The 16304-nt window shown below is 43.6% G+C and overlaps 1 long non-coding RNA gene across 1 annotated transcript; it reads left to right on the forward strand.

Annotated features, from left to right (window-relative positions):
- The first annotated feature begins 662 nt into the window (after positions 1-662).
- On the forward strand, positions 663-14912 carry LOC141371126 (uncharacterized). Its single transcript, XR_012375813.1, has 3 exons — positions 663-833; positions 13018-13196; positions 14696-14912. It is a non-coding gene; the product is annotated as an uncharacterized lncRNA (long non-coding RNA).
- The last annotated feature ends 1392 nt before the right edge of the window (positions 14913-16304 follow it).

A 16304-nucleotide genomic window follows, 5' to 3' on the forward strand; every position in this document is an offset into this window, starting at 1 on the left:
CTTACAAGATCCTGGAGGTCAGGATAATGTCAAGCTGAGGTTGCCTTTTGCCCTTAGCCAAGTATTAACATGGAGGCATCTGAGTTCCTAAGAGGAAGGTCACCCTGCCTGTTTCAAGAACTTGTCAATAGACTCTAGGCAGTAAGGAAATATAATCTTTCCCTTTTGCCTTTGTTCCCCACAATACTATCTCCAGGGAGTCAGTGTCAGAATTGAGTTGAATTGTAGGACAGCCAGCAGGTGTCCACAAATTGCTTGGTAGTGGGGGACCTCACCCCCCCAAAATTGGAATTGGATCTAGAAAAAGAGGGTTAAAGTCATGTGTGTGCAGGAGGGGCTGGGGAGGACAAGCACAGGAGAGAGCCAGCATGGAAAATTCAGTCTGCTGAATGTGAAGTCTTTTCTGAACAAATAAATGCATACCCCTCTTTGTCCTTTAGCATCAGTGCCTGCCCTCCTTTGCTCCAGCCTGCCCTATGCACCCACCCCTCCTCACTGCCCCCCCTCCCCCTCCCCCGCCCAACACACAGACGGAAGAATCAGGGATTAATGAGACCTGGGCTCTGGGGAGGGGAGAAGAAAGTAGAGAAACCGGCTGAACAAGGACAAAGGATTCTTGCCATTCTCTTCCCAGGCTGAGGGGGAAAAGGAGTAGGGGAGCAAGTGAGGTGAGCTAGTGGAAGAAGAAGGCAGGGCCTCCAAAGGCTGGGTGCTCTCCCATCAAGAGCAGAAATGGGGGCTGTGTTGTCTCCTCCATGCTTGCCGTGGGATCTGAAGAAGGCAGGCTGCTGACCGGCCCCGTCTTGCAGGTCCAGGCAGGAGGAGAGGGCATGGTAAGTTGCCTGAAGGAGGATGGAATTGGGTGGGGAGGGGAGAAAAAGCGGAGCGTAGACAGATTGAGCTGGGTGCCATGCAGAGCCATGCTGATCCCAGATGCAAGATGGGAGCACCCGGTGCCGCCTGCACGAGGGCTGGCTTCTCTGAAGGCTGAGAGGGTCTGAGGGTCTTGGATGTCCTTGAGCATTCTCTCCTGCCCAGTTCCACGCCTCTGGGCGGCTCCCAGCCATTGAACAAAGCATCCGCCAATCACTCAGAGGTACAAAACCCAGGAGAAAGGAAGATCCCCAGGCCAACGAGGGCCAGCAGTGCCATCCCCTCATTTGACCCCTGTCCCAGCCTGATTGGATGGCCACCACACCCCCATGCCTGGCTTCTGCCCCTCCTGCCCTCCAGGGGCCCCCCCGGCCAGATGGAGACTCTCCTCATTTCCTGCTTGGTTTAGCTGAACCAAGGCTGGAATTGTTTCCAAAGAATTTGATAGGAAAGTGTAAGAAAGGCAAAACCCTTAAATAAGAAAATCCGAGAGCCGTCACAGCTCAGACCCCTTACTGAAGTGTGACCACATGCTGATGTGGCTGGCGGGGGTCCTGGTTCTGGGGCTTCATCACAGAACACTGGGGGACCAGGTGCCGTTCTTGTCTTTCCCCCCAGCTCCCGGCACGGAGCCTGCCATCTTACAGGGATTGGGCGAGTGTGCATTGGGTGAATCAATGAATGGATTCCCAGCATACAGGAGTAAAGTGTGGCTTTACTCAAAGGCCACTTGCCCAAACACCTGGGGGCCCCCAACCTCTCTGCAGCCCCTGTCCTCAGAAAGCAGAGCATATCCCAAACCAATTGACCACACAGATGAGGCTAAAGTGGTGGGACAAAGTCCAGGGTGTCTAGGATGCTTCCCTGTAGCAGGCTTCATTCTCAGTAAAGCAAAACACTCCTTGTTGGGCTCTGGGTAATGTCCCTCTTGATCTTCCTTTGGGCCTGTCTTTCTGTGGGTGCTCCTGTTCCCCTGTCTCTCTATACCTCCTCCGTGTTTCAGCCTCTCTGCCTCCCTTCTCGGTGTCTCTCTGGATTGGAGGCCTGAGTCTGAACCTGGGATCCTCCCAGGCTGGCCTCTCCGACCCTGATCTTCAAAGGAGCCCACCGCACCTTCGGGGGTGTTCGGGGCTGAGCAGATATGCACAGACAAAAGATAGCAAGCATGCCTGTCAACACATACAGCCCCAAAGACACACGACATTTCCTTAGGCTACGGGGATGGGTGCATCCAGATATTTCACAGTCGTCTTGTTTTGTAAGAATTATGCACACTTGAGTAACACGTTGGCATTTTATTTTTCTTTGGAGGTACTGGCACAAATAAATGAAAATACCTATCCCCACTGCAGTGTATTTTCTGTGAAAAATAAATTTGCAAGGCATTGTGTCAGCCAATCCTAGGCTCCCTCATCCACACATGTAAAGTGTCTCATGTTTTAAAGTTAACCAGCAACAAAAACAAGTAAGCATTTTTCCCCCTTTTTCTTCATTCTCTGACTGAAGCTCGTGAGCTATACCTGTAATTTATAACACAAATGTGTCACAGATGGTGGATTTACTGGAGTAGGGAGACAGGCTGAGGAAAAAGCGAGAAAAGCACTTCACTAGGTCTTGATAGTAGGGTGTAGGTAACTCACTACGTACCAACAGCACAATGGATTTATCTGACTACCTCCTTTGATAAACAGCAAGAGGAAAAGTAAAAGATGGATGTGCAAGAGGGCTGAACAATACTTGCCCCGCACAGTGATGTCGATAGGGTGCGTGCTTGATAAACGAGCAATGGCTGGATTGGAAGCGGTAAGTCAGAGGGAGAAGCGGTTCGTGACAAACCAGTTCAGAGCACCAGCTCTGAGGTGGTCCTCGGAGCCCCGGGTCAGCCTGCCCGTCGCCCCTGATCTCTGACACTAGCCATCTCTCCCACCAGCCCGGCATTCCTCCGGGGACAGAACATGCCCACAGTTACAAGATCATTTGGATCTCAAAACACAGAAGAGGAAGCTCAGATTCGTAATCCTATTTTACAGATGAGGAAGCTCGTCTGTTGGAGAAAAAGATTATGTCACTGACCCAGAGTCCCAAGGGGCTGCTTCCACAGACCAGAACCCCAGGCAGTTAACCCTGACTCCCGGGCCAGGTGGACTGTCAGGCTCTAACTGCATCCCCCCGAGACTTTACTTTGGATTCAACTGGCCACGTGGCTCCACCCCGGATGCTTCCCCGGGGACTGACCTCGTGCTGCTCCTACCCCGGGACTGATGTGGCAGGGCACACCTGCCATGAGGCTTTTAGAGCCAGGTCCCTGCCATCGGTGTGCTCATGTTAGCTCAGGAAAGTTTCTCTATACCCAAAACCACCGGCCTGTGACATCCCCGGCGGAACGGTCTCCTCGACTCTTAAATGGGCTGGCAGATCACATCCACTGGCCTGCCATGCGATACGGAGGAAAGGTTGCTTGCCTGGGAGGGAAACACCCAAGCATTAGTTCTGGGACCTCTCTGGCTAAGTAACGCTAGGCTGGTTATTTCACCTCTTTATCTGCAAAACACAAGAGAGCAATACACAGCATTCGGGGCTGTCCACAGGATTGAAAGAGGGCTCTTTTATGAAGGGCCTACTAGGTGCTCAGCAAAGGCTACCTCTTTCCCTCCTCCTCCATCTGTCCATCCCTCCTCCCTGCCTTTTCTTCTTTCCCCTTTGCTGAAGTTCAGCTTACATAACACTCCCAGATGATCTTTCCGGAACTCCACTAGCATCAGGCTGCCCTCTGCATCACAAATCTCAAATGCCTTCCCATTGCCTGTGCCGCCAGCCGCCTCTCTGTCTGCCATGCAGGACCCTCAGCTCCAGACACGACCTGTCCTCTCCACGCTTCCTGTCGTACTACTCGGGGAACGTGCGCTGTCTGGTTGTGGGGCAGGCATTCGTGCCGACTTGTTCCTCTGCCCTTCCGTCTGCTGCCTCACCCTCCTGGAATGCTCTTTCCCGCCTCGCCATCGCTGCAGGCGTCCCTCGTGACCATGTGGATCTCTCCCTTCTCTGATTTCCAATTTCATTTACTTTGGTATCAGTTTCTTCGGTACCAAATCACGGAGGCAAATATGTCTTCAGGTTGTTTCCTGTGTCTGTACCTTTTTCTTAACAACTTCACTATCTGTTTCTCCAGGGCAGACCGAGGTCATGTACCTCTCGGATTCCACACTGGCCAGCAGAGCCAAGTGGGGACCTGGGATGAGCTCTGGACTTGTGCCTCCAGGCCTGCGTCCAAATCCTGTCTAGCACTTACTAGCGATGTGATTTAGGGAAACTTGTTTTTGTTTTGTTTTGTTTTCAGCTGTAAAATGTGTAACTTATCTTCATCAAAAGGTTGCTTTATTTCAAATGTATTTGTCCATTGAATAATATTTATTGAGCATCTACTATGTGCCAGGCCTGTGCTTTCAACACACATAAGCTCGTCTAATACTCATTATTTCAGTGTGGTAACCTCAGCTCTGGAACCCCAAATCTTAGCATAGAGTTCCTAGGGATTAAATAAATTAAAATTGTAAATGAATTTGCATGATGTTTGATACAGAGTAGATGCTCAGCCAGTCTTTGCTGAATCTGTTAGGTCCTCAATAAATTGAATGTAACTGACTCACTCAAAGACAGTGCTGAAGATACAGTAGTGAGTAGGACAGGTTCCCTGTCCTCATGGAACGTTCAAGTCAGTCTAGCAAAGGATGAGATGGACATTAAATAAACAGCGACAACTGTCATAAGGAGTATTTTTGGAGCATTTAATGGGACCGACTGTACTGTAAGGGGTAGAGTATTGGGGTAGACGTCTCTGAAGAAGATGATCAACTCACATCTGAGGGATCTGAAGTAAATAAGTGGGAGGAGAAAGAGAAAAGAGTTAAGAGGTGGAGACGGTGGGCCTTCCAGGCAGCGGAAATAGCAGGTGCAAAGAAAAGAAACCACAGAGCCTTCTCCAGGAACTTGGGCTTAGCTTGGTGAGCAGGGAGGAGAGAGGGGCAAGGGGAGGCTGAAGGTGGGCTCTTCCAGAGCAGAGCCTGGCTGGCCTTGCTGAGGAGTCTGGACTCGATGCACGAGATGGAGGACCCCCGGGAGTCGTAGGCCAGGGGGAGTCACATGGTTAGGTCTGCGTTTCGAAAGCTCACTCTGGTGCTGTGTGAAGAATGCGTAAAAGGGTGACAGTAGGACTCAGGAGAGCAGAGCTGAGTGAAAGAGACACCAATGCCTGGAACTCTCCCAGTAAAGACTCCAGAGTGTCTGTGGGTCTAATATCTGACTTCAGGGGCCAGTGCGCAGGAGAGCAGAAGTGGCCTCCAGTCCTGAGCACTGTCACCTTCCTGAAGCACATTTGTCCCCACCCCACCACCTCTTGCCTTGTCCACACTCTTTCTGGATGGACTGCTTTAGGGTAGGGGTTAATCCCCCCCCCCAAAAAAAACCCAGCACCACCCCATTCTGAAGTGTGGGCTAAGCCACAAACTGGTTTGAACCTGTCAGTTCAGGGCTGGCTGCAAGGCAAAGACCTAGCTGGCCTGGCTCTGGGCCGCCTGTCTGCATTCCTGTGCCCACACTCGCCCTTGGGAGGTCAGGGCAGAGGCAGGGCCCTCCTGCACCCGTCCCTAGCCTGGCGGCTGGCAGTAGCCCAGCCTCCGATTACATAATCTGGGCCCAGGGCATGGCTCCACCCTCTCGTCTGGGCTGGGTGGCTTCTGAAGGTGGGGTTAATAGGTAGGTTCTGGGTCAGAGATGGGGAAATAGAAACGAATTTCTGGTCTCCGTAGTTCTGCCCACTAAGAAATGACGGTCTAGGCTTTGGGCATAGCCACAGCTCCCACACCCCAGGCTCAGGTGCTTCTCCCAACCCCCACTGTTCAGCGTTCTTCTGTTCTGTTGAGAGAAATCGGAGTGACCTTTGACTGGGTCAGGGGAATGTGGTCTTCGACCTCTCCTCTGTCACGAACCCGGTCAAAGAGCCTTGACTTCCCTGGGCTTTGGTTTCTTCAACCGTAAAATGCGGGATTGATCACTTGTGCAGTGTATGCTTGACTGGGAGAAAGAAGACCAATGTGAAGGTACTCAGAACAATACAGTGCAATGCAATACCAATTAAAAATCCAATACCGGTGTAAAAAGTATCAATAATAACAACAACAATAATGATAACCTTATGTCCACGGGCACTCATCCATGGCCGTCAAAGTCCTGAGTACCCTTTAACTGGATCTCCAAAAGTAGTGATGTTTCCCATCCCCATTTCCCTCCTGGCCCTCAGCCTATCGTGGTCAAGGCTGCGACGGGACGCTCCGCCCTTCTCAAAAGTTACGCTGCCCTGGATCCCGGATTAGGGAAGCTTCATCAGGGCACTGGGCTTGAGTGCTAGACATGCCATCTCTCAGCTAAGACTCTTATCATGAAGCTCCATCCGACTAAAGTAGGTACTTCCTAGGGAAGGGGTGGATCTGAAGGGGCAGTTGCAAGGTGCCCCAGGCAGGATTGAAACTGACAGGGAGAACAGGATTCCTGGAAGGAGTCAGTGCCAGAGGCCAGGAAAGACAGGAGTACTAAGCCAACCAGAGGGCAAACTACAAAGTAGCTAATGTGCCTTCCAAGTCCCAACCTCTCTTCTCCCAAGGGTGCTCCTCTGTCCCCAGGTTTTCATGAGGTTTTCCATGTCTGACCTCCCCTGGGACTCTGACACTGTAGAAAGCTGGTGCATTTAAGCCAAAAGAATGAATCCCTACGCACATACCTGTATTGAAACCTAATCAGCCAAGACCACCAGGCACAAATCTGTCATCTGACAAAATCACATTTATTGACTCAATGCCATGAGGGAGGGTATTTCAGAGGAACTGTAGAATGAAGTTCAAGAAGAGGAAAGAGGGGAAGCATCTTTGTACGGTTTGGGTTCCTGCTGAAGAATTTTGAGGGGAGTTTCAAGGAAGTGAGGTTCAGTTCTGAACCGATTACTGCTTCCAACGCAGGATTAGGATATGCAGAAATGACTTAGGGATTGGATACTGTCATGAGTTGAGGGCCATTTAGCAACTGAGTATCCCCAGCAAAGTGAGTCTGTGAGCATCTCTGGGTAAGAGAATAGTGGTCACTCAGATGGGGGGGTAGGGGACTCTATTCTTTATGCCGTTTCACATCTGCTGCATGACTTTGGGAGAAACAATGTTTCTTGTTAACTCTGTAGCTAGTTTTTTATCTATGTCTGTCCTGCAAACGTGATTAAGGGAGGGTTGCTTTTTATTTTTCATTCACTCTTTCAGTTTAGGACATGGATTTTACCCTTTCACCTACCACCCCTGATTATAGGACCTTCAGGTTGGATGACTATCTACATATCAACCTATCTATCTATCTACCTATCATCTATCATCATCTATCTAAAGTCATGACGATTTGGGACAGTGCTCCGGGAGTCAGACTGTCTGTATTTATATCCTGCTTCCACTACTGGCTTATCCCCAAGATTTGACAGTGATTTATTGTCTCCATCTCTCAGTCTTCTCATCTGTAAAGGAGGAAAAAAATAAGAGCACTTGCCTCATAAGGTTGTTGTGAAGATTAGCAAAATAGTACATGTGAAGTTCTTAGACTAGTGTCTGGCCCTTAGTTAGGGCTCAATAAACATTAGTGCTCTTCTTCTTCTTATTTTTATTTTATTTATTTTTTAAAATATTCAATTAATTAATTTATTTAGAGACACAGCAAGAGAGGGAACACAAGCAGGGGGAGTGGGAGAGGGAGAAGCAGGCTCCCCCCCAAACAGGGAGTCCGATGCAGGGCTCGATCCCAGGACCCTGGGATCATGGCCTGAGCCGAAGGCAGACGCTTAACCGACTGAGCCACCCAGGAGTCCTGGTTAGGGAGTATTTTGTTTTGGCGGCTACATTATAATCACAGAAAATGACCAGACCTCAAAGAGGTAAGCCATTAAGGATGGTATCAATAGTCCGTGCTCAAACCAAGACAGCATGAGAATTTCAAGGCCACAAGCTTTCCAGTCGGTTCTCAATAAAAGACTGCCATATAACAATCAACAACCACACACAAACAAAACTCCCAAACAAAAACCAACAGAGGGCTTTTTCTCTTGAGACACTGAATGGTTCCAGAGAAAAAATACCCCCCAAATGGCATTTAGATGTCGGGGTAACTGCTGGCTCGCACCCCACCTGTGTGAAGCAATGCACGTACATGGACATGGAACTCCCAATCTGATGTTTTATAAAACACGAATAGACAACCAAGGATAACCAGATACCTTAAGAGAGGCTTTATTGAGAAAGAGGGAGAAACAATTGTAAACAAGTGGATAATTTAAAGAAGGGAATTTTAAAAATATTCAAGTTAATATTCTCAGAGATACTTATCACATCATAAAGAAGGGCAGACCCAAACTTAACATCCAGGGTAAGGATAGAAAATAAGGATTTAATTTTTAGAAGTCAGGAAGTAGACACATGAGTATGCATATATCTAGATAGATAAATAGATGTAAACTTAATGAACAGATACATAGAGATAGTTGAACCTCACTTTAAAGGATAATCTATACTATTCAGATAATACCACCCACCACCTCAGGTATACCTACCACCTCACTTCAGAAAGAGAATATTACTGGTTCCTTTGACATCTCTGTGGCCCTCCCTGATCAGATCTTTCCCTCCCCCTGCCCCAATTTTATGGTGATCATTCCCTTGCTTTTCTTTATAGTTATTCACATCAGTATCTATTCCTAAGCAGTGCATTGCTTAGTTTTCCTTATTTTGATCTTTATATAAATGAAACACACTTACTGTGTTCTTCTGTTTTTTTTTCACTCAACCTTATATTTACTTTTAAATAAGTTTTATTAAGATATAATTGACATAATGTAGAATTTATCCTTTTAAAGTGTACAACTCAATGGTATCTAGTATGTTTAGTATTGTATTCACAAAGCTATGCAACCACCTCCACTATTTGACTCCAGAACATTTCCGTCGCCCCCAGAAAGAAACCCTACACTCCTCAGAAGTCACTCTCCATCCTGCCTGCCCCCGTCCCGGGAACCACTGACCTACTTTCTGTATCTACGGACTTACCAATTCTGTACATTTCGTGTAAATGGAATCATATAATATGTAATCTTTTGCAACTGGCTTCTTTCACTTAGCATAATGTCTCCAAGGTTCCTCCATCCATGTGGTAGCACGTTATCAGTACTTCCTTCCTTCTAAGACTGAGTAATGCTCCGTGGTGTGGATGTGCTACATTTTTGTTTATCCATCCATTGCTGATGGGCAATTTGGGTTTTTTCCACTTTTGAACTATTATGGATAATGCTGCTGTGAATATTTGTGCAGTTTTTTGGGGGGATTAGTTTGTTTTGTCTGCATCTGGGGTTTTATTTTGTTTTTTGCTTTTGTTTTTCATGGATCTATGTTTCGATTTTCTTTGAGAACACTAAGAGTGGAATTGCTGGTCATATGGCTAAGGCTCTCCTTAACTTTTTGAGGAATTGACACACTGTTTTCCAAAGTGGCTACACCATTTTACATTCCTACCAGCAATGTATGATGGTTAAGATGATGTTTTGAGATGCATTCACGATGCCTGCGACTATAGTTCATCCACTTTATGTCCTTACCACCTTTATGCATTCTATTGTTGAAGTCATTTGGGTTATTTCCAGTTTCTTGCTGTTACACACAACACTTGGATGAACGCTCTCCTACAGGCCACCTGGTGGACATGTGCAAGAGCTTCTTCAGAGTCTATGCCCAGCAGTGGAATTGCTGGATCACACTGTATGCACATTTTCAACCTTCTTAGACAATTCTGAATTGTTTTCCAGTCTCATTCTAATAAGCACTTAATCCACACTGTTTAAGAGCTTCTGTTTCTTTCTCTACATCACCTCCAACTCTTTTTTTTTTTTTTAAGATTGTATTTATTTATTTGACAGAGAGAGAGAGACACAGAGGGAGAGGGAGAAGCAGGCTTCCCGCCGAGCAAGGAGCCCGATGTGGGGCTCAATCCCAGGACCCCGGGATCATGACCTGAGCCGAAGGCAGACTCTTAACGACTGAGCCACCCAGGCGCTCCAATCGTCTCCAACTCTTGACATCACATTTTTAAAATCTTAGCTAACCTGTTGAGTATGCAATGTTGTTTCATTGTGGTTTTTTTAATTGGCATTTTCCTGATTGCTCATCTTACTGAACATCTTTTTGTACGTTTTTGGACCATTTTAGGTCTCTGCTCCAGTGAAAAGTGAGATGTCTTTTGTCAGCCTTCCCCCTGATTTATTTTTATTTTTCTTATGATTTGTGGGTTTTTTTCCTATATTCTAGATACAAATTCCTTTGTCACTTAGGTGTGTGTTGCAATTATATTCTCTGACCTTGTGGTTTTTCTTCTCTTTCTCTTTAGCACCATAAACAGTATCAAAGTCAACTATATACAGTATATTAATGTATTCAAGCATATCCACTTTTCGTTTGGTTTGTGATTTATATCTTGTTACAAAATAAAACCCTTCTTTTCCTTGAAGTCATGATATTCTTCTGCTATATTCTTCTAAACCTGTCATTAATTTGTTTTTTACATTTAAATTTTTAATCCATCTGGAATTTAGTTTTGTATATGGTGTAACGAGCAATTTGATTTGCTTTTCCCAGACTCCGAAATCATGACCTGAGCCAAAAGCAGACCCTCAACTGACTGAGCCACCCAGGTACCCCCAAATTAATTAATTTTTGTATATTTATTTTAAACTTGGAAATTTTGCTAACCTGCCAGTAATTCTAATAATAAATCTAGATTATTTGGAGTTTCCCATGTGAGTATTCATATCATTGGCAAATAATAAGAATCTTATTTTATCCTTTGTTCATTCTTATATTTTTTCTCTTTTTTTTCCTTGCCTTTACCAGCTGACTAAAATCTTTACTGCCATCTTAATTTTGTCCCTGAATTTAAAAGCACTACTTTTAATGTTTCACTAATGATTTACCATGTTAATCCTGTAGTTGTTTTTTTTTTTTAAATAGATTTCTTTGATCAGGTAAAGAAAATTACTGTTTCTAGTTTACTAAGAGGTTGGTTTTGATTTTTTTTAATGGATAAATGTTGAATGTCATATTTTTTCTACACCTATTGGGATGACTATCTCTTTAAATCTCTAATGGGATGAATTATATTAAGATATTTCCAATATAACTTCTTGGAATATACTTATATTATTTGGGAAAAAAACATAGTTAGATCATGTTTGGAATATTTAACTTAGGTTTTTAAAAAAAATCTGTATTCATAAGTATGACTGATCTTTTTTTTCTTTTTCATACTTTTTCTGTACAGCTTGGGGATCCAGCTTCCAATAATCTCATAAAATAAATTTGGGACGATTGCCTCTCCCATTACCTTCTTTAAGAGTTTAGTAAATTTGGGTTATCTACCTCTATCTCTTGAATATATGACAGAACTCACCTTTATAATTGTTTGGGCCCAGCGTTTTCTTTGAGATTCAATTTCTTTAAGAGTTATAAATCTGTTAGAGGCAGTTGCTACCAGTTACATTTTTCATGCAGAGGTGATTGTTACCAGTTATGTTTTTCTAGGAGTTTGTCCATTTCACCTAAGAATACAAGTTTATTGATTTAAAGTTATGTATAACATTCCTCTATTATCTTGAATGTTGTTAGTTACTCTTTTTTTCATTCCTGGTGTTGTTTGTGAGTGTCTTTGCTTTCCTTACTTGAATCATCTTTCCAGAGCTTGGTGAATCCCTTTGATCTTGTTGTCTCTCTGTATTTTATATTTCTATTTCAAGTGTTGCTCTTGTCTTACATTTTCCCTCTTCACCTTTACTTGGTTTTCTTCTGTGGGTCTTTTTCTGACATCTCTAGTTGGATTTTTGATCCAGTTTAATTATTTAGTGTTCAGCCATTCTTCTCTTCTAATACAATAGAAGTTTATAAATTTCCCTCAAATGGTTATTTTAGTTTTGAAATTTAGTCTTTTTTATCATTTATATTGAAATATTTTTCTAATTCATATTATTTCTATTTTAATACTTCCAATATTTAGAGATCTGTTTTAAAATTTCCAAATACATGGCTCCTAAAACATGGTATGTTTTTGTTACTGAATTTTAATGTAATTCTTTTGTCATCAGATGATAAGATCTGTTTGACACTAACTCTTTTAAATTTGTTGAAAACTGATTTACGGTTTACCATGGTGGTCAATTTTTGAAATTTTTTTAAAGTCTAATTTTAAAAGAGCATGTTTTCTTTCATTAGTACATTTAATATGTGTCCATTAGATCAACCTCGTGGTCTTATTCATAATGATATTTTTAGAAATGCAAAGACTGGAGAAATTTACCTGTTGAACTTCCTTTGTTAATAAATGATTAGCAACATGCTTCAGCAAATAAAGGAGTCTGCTAAGACTGAGGAAAACAAGGGACCCAAGAAACAGTGGCTCTCAGGAATGCAGTGACACCCCAGAATGCCAACTACGCAGCGAGTCTCCAAGCTCTAGGAGGAAGGTGTTCTGCAAACAGAGGCTTGTATCCCCCTCCCCCATTCCAAGCAAAGAATTGAGAAATTGTAAATATTTTGGATGGCAATTTTTCAATATGCTATCAAAATCTTTAGAGGTTTCATTTGATAAAATCACTGGAAGGTGTACAAAGGTGAATGAATAAGGATATTCACTGGATCATTATTTATGTTAAAAAAGTGATTATTAACCAATAAAGGATTGGTTGATGAACTTATAGTCTCTGTATATGATGTAATGCTCTGTAACCATCTGAAATGATGTTATAGAAGATGAAATGACATCAGTAAATAAGTCTGGGTATACTGGCAAATGAAAAAACATGACTGGTAAAAAAAGTGTTTACAGAATAGTTTAATTTTGTGGGAAAATACACATGAGAGATAAGCACTCAGATGTTAAAATTGGTTATCTTTATCTGGTGGAGTTACGGGTAAATTTTAATTTTCTTCTTTAGCTTCCTGTATTTTTTTAGTATAAAACTATGAAACTGTATTATAACTATTATAATAAAATCCATTTTTTTTTAGATTTTATTCATTCATTTGACAGAGAGGGAGAGCACAAGCAGGGGAGGCAGCAGGCAGAGGGAGAAGGAGAAGCAGGCTCCTGGCCGAAGGCAGACACTCAACCGACTGAGCCACCCAGGCGCCCATAAAATCCATTTTTGAAATAGTAAGTAGTTTGTTCCTGTCTCCTCAGCACAACTGTCTTTGGGAACTGGTTTTGATGTAAGTCAAGCCTGTTGGGAGTGGTCTTGGGGGGCTCTCTTACTGTAAAAGGGAAGCAGGAACATGGAAAATGGACCAGCAAGGACTGGGTGAGAGAGACTTTGCACATCAGGACTCGTAAGGGCGGGGAGAGCAGCCGGACCACACAAGTGTCTCTAGCCTGTGCGCTATTAATCCATGGTACACCTGCCCCTCGGGGGGGCCCCAGTCAGCGGACACTGGTTGTTCTGTGCCGTGAAGGAGGAGAGAGAGCATAGTCTCTTTGAGCCTCAAAGGGCTGGTTAAAGGGGAGGCGGGGAGTGAAACAACTCCAGAGGTATGCAGTAGAAAATTCAAAATAATCTAGTATTATTTTGATATACTGGCTGAATCATGTAAGAGATAGTGGTACAGAGTAAATAATCAGAGTTCTGAGAATTTGTGAAGGAAAGGTAGGTGAAATGCATGGAATATAGACTGGTTCTAGCCCAAAAAATCTTTTTAAAGAGTGCGTCATGCCTACTATGCATGTTAGTTTCTCATTAAGTGTTTGGGGAAGGAAAGAAGGTAGAAAGGGAGGAAGAAATGGAAGGGAAGGGAAGGCGGGAGGGATGAAAAAAGAGACTTTTCAGGAGGAGGGTGTGGCTAAGGCAGTGTTTCTCAAAGTGTGGTCCTGGGGCACCTGGGTGGCTCAGCCGGTCAAATATCTGACTCTTGGTTTCAGCTCAGGTGATGATCTCAGGGTCTTGAGATTGAGCCCTGCCTTGGGCTCCATGCTGAGCGTGGAGCCTGCTTAAGATTCTCTTTCTCCCTCCCCCTCCCCCCTCCCCCCCGCTTGCACGCCCTCTCTCTAAAATAAATAGATAAATAAATAAATAAAAAGTGTGGTCCCTAGACCACCACGATCAACACCAACTGGGAATTTGTTAAAAATGCAAATTCTCAGGCTCCAGCCCCTAGCCCTGTGGTACTGAATCAGAAACCCTAGGGTGGGGCACGGCAATGTGTGTTTTAACAAGTCTTCCAGGTGATTCTGATATAACTAAAGTTTGAGAACCACTGGGCTAAGCAAAATCGTTGAAGCTGGCGGGAGCCCGTGGTACGGAGATTCGCTTTGCCCGAGCAATGAAGCCATATCAGGGGTTGATGGGAGACCAGCCGGGAAATATACAGGAACTCTGTATTATTGGAGGTAAAACGAATTGATTTTTTTCACAAACAACATGGCTGATATTTATATCCAACTGATATGAAGGAAATGTGTTAAAGAAAAATAATCACCCCTACTCTCTCCTCGCCAGCATATCAATTAGCTTAATATTTTCCCTGTTCCTTTATAGTGTTTGGACATATGCGTAGATAATGTTTACACAATTATAATGAAGTCCTACAGGCAATTTTGGGGATGTGTTTGCTTGTTTTAGTATTTTGTAGAGGACCAGCGTTTTGATACATTCATCAATGAGTTTAAACTTTATTCTGGTTTATGCTGTTGTAGTTTATATCTTTGCTCTTCCCAGGCCATCTCTGGAAGGTTGTTAGGACAGGAACAAAGAATAAAATAACCAATTATTGGGTTTAAAATTTCAAAAGCTGAGTTCCAGGCCAAAGACAAAAGCATTTGGAAGTACATAAACCGCCCAAGTCAGTTTTTCTCACCTCAGAGACGTGATGAAGTCCACTGGGCTCGGGCAGGGCTGCGGAGAATCCGGAGGAACATGTGTGTCTTGGGCCCGTTCCCCACACTGTCCGCTCCCCCAGGACCTCGTGGATGAGACCTGAACCACCTTCCTGAAAAGACCCTGGAGAAGTGCTAAGTGTGGCAGAGGTCCTTCCACTTAGCGCCCCCTAAGAGCGGCAATGGATCTATGACCCAGAGAAGACGTGAGGACCCTACACAACCTCTCAGGACTCAGGGACCCAGAGTCATCTGATGAAACAGACTGAATGTGGCTAAAACGGAGGCTGGCCTGAGGAACCTCCGCATTAGGAACACAGAATAATCCAAGTCCGGCATGGATCCGTGACCAGAGAAGACAGAAATTGGTGAACATCCTGGTGGGTGCCAGCAAGGGCAGGTAATGACAAAGTACCAGGTACAACTCCAGGGGAAACAAACAGTTGGGAGGAAAGGTGGTAACAGGACAGAATTGCCCAAGAGTCCCCAGATGGAGCCAACCAGAAACATAACCCTTCACACAATGGGGGCTTGAAGGAGAAAGTAAGTCTTCCTATAGAAAATTAAACAAAGGTACATTTTTGGCACAACTGAGCATGTAGTCTAAGATTTGTACTCGCTGTGATGATGTAAGATTTTTTTTTCATGTCTTGTAACAATAGTTATGAAATTGACTATATCCTCATCAAGTATACTGTATTTTATTTAATCATTTCCCTATTATTGAAAATTAAGATTGTTTCCATTTCTAATATGATAAAAATACAATAAAATAGTTATTCTGCACCATTTATTTGCCACCTACAATGTGCTAGACCCTGGTGTCCAGAGGGGAGAGGAATACAATCTCCTTAGTGTCTGGTGGGAAAGTCCAATGTATAAAATGATCATCGGTATAACATAAATAAGATTATAAAAAGCGTGCGTAACTTGAGTCTTCTTTTCCTTAAGGTAGATTCCAAATAGTGAGATTCCAGGGTTATACAGTATTGACAAGTTGCTTTCTAAAAGGCATCAATTTACACTGCAATGAAGCAATGATTGTTCCTATTATACTCCCCATTCCCTTGATTCTTATGTGTTCTAGAAATGTTTTCCAAATTTTGTTTACCTTTTTGACTTATTTAAATTGCTGTTGGGGGGCAGGGCAGATTTTTAAAAGTATTTTAATTTCTCTTTTCCTATTTTATTTCTTCCATGACTTTAAAGCTTAGAAAATTACTCCTTAAGAGATAGGATACTCGTTTCTATTTTCTGTGAGTTTTAAAACATGATTTGATTTTTCTTCAGTTGTTCAATTAATTAATCCATCTAGAATTTATTTCAACAACTAATTGGAACAATCTCTCTAAACTGCTAGCTAAGACTATTCTTCCTGTACTTATTATTTGAAGACACTTATCAAATGCAAAATTCTCACTGTTCTAGGACAATATTTTTTAAGATATTAT

The sequence above is a fragment of the Callorhinus ursinus genome, unplaced genomic scaffold, assembly GCF_003265705.2.
Source record: "Callorhinus ursinus isolate GAN/ISIS: 27379988/994484 unplaced genomic scaffold, GSC_fseal_2.0 scaffold57, whole genome shotgun sequence".
Classification (NCBI taxonomy): Eukaryota; Metazoa; Chordata; class Mammalia; order Carnivora; family Otariidae; genus Callorhinus; species Callorhinus ursinus.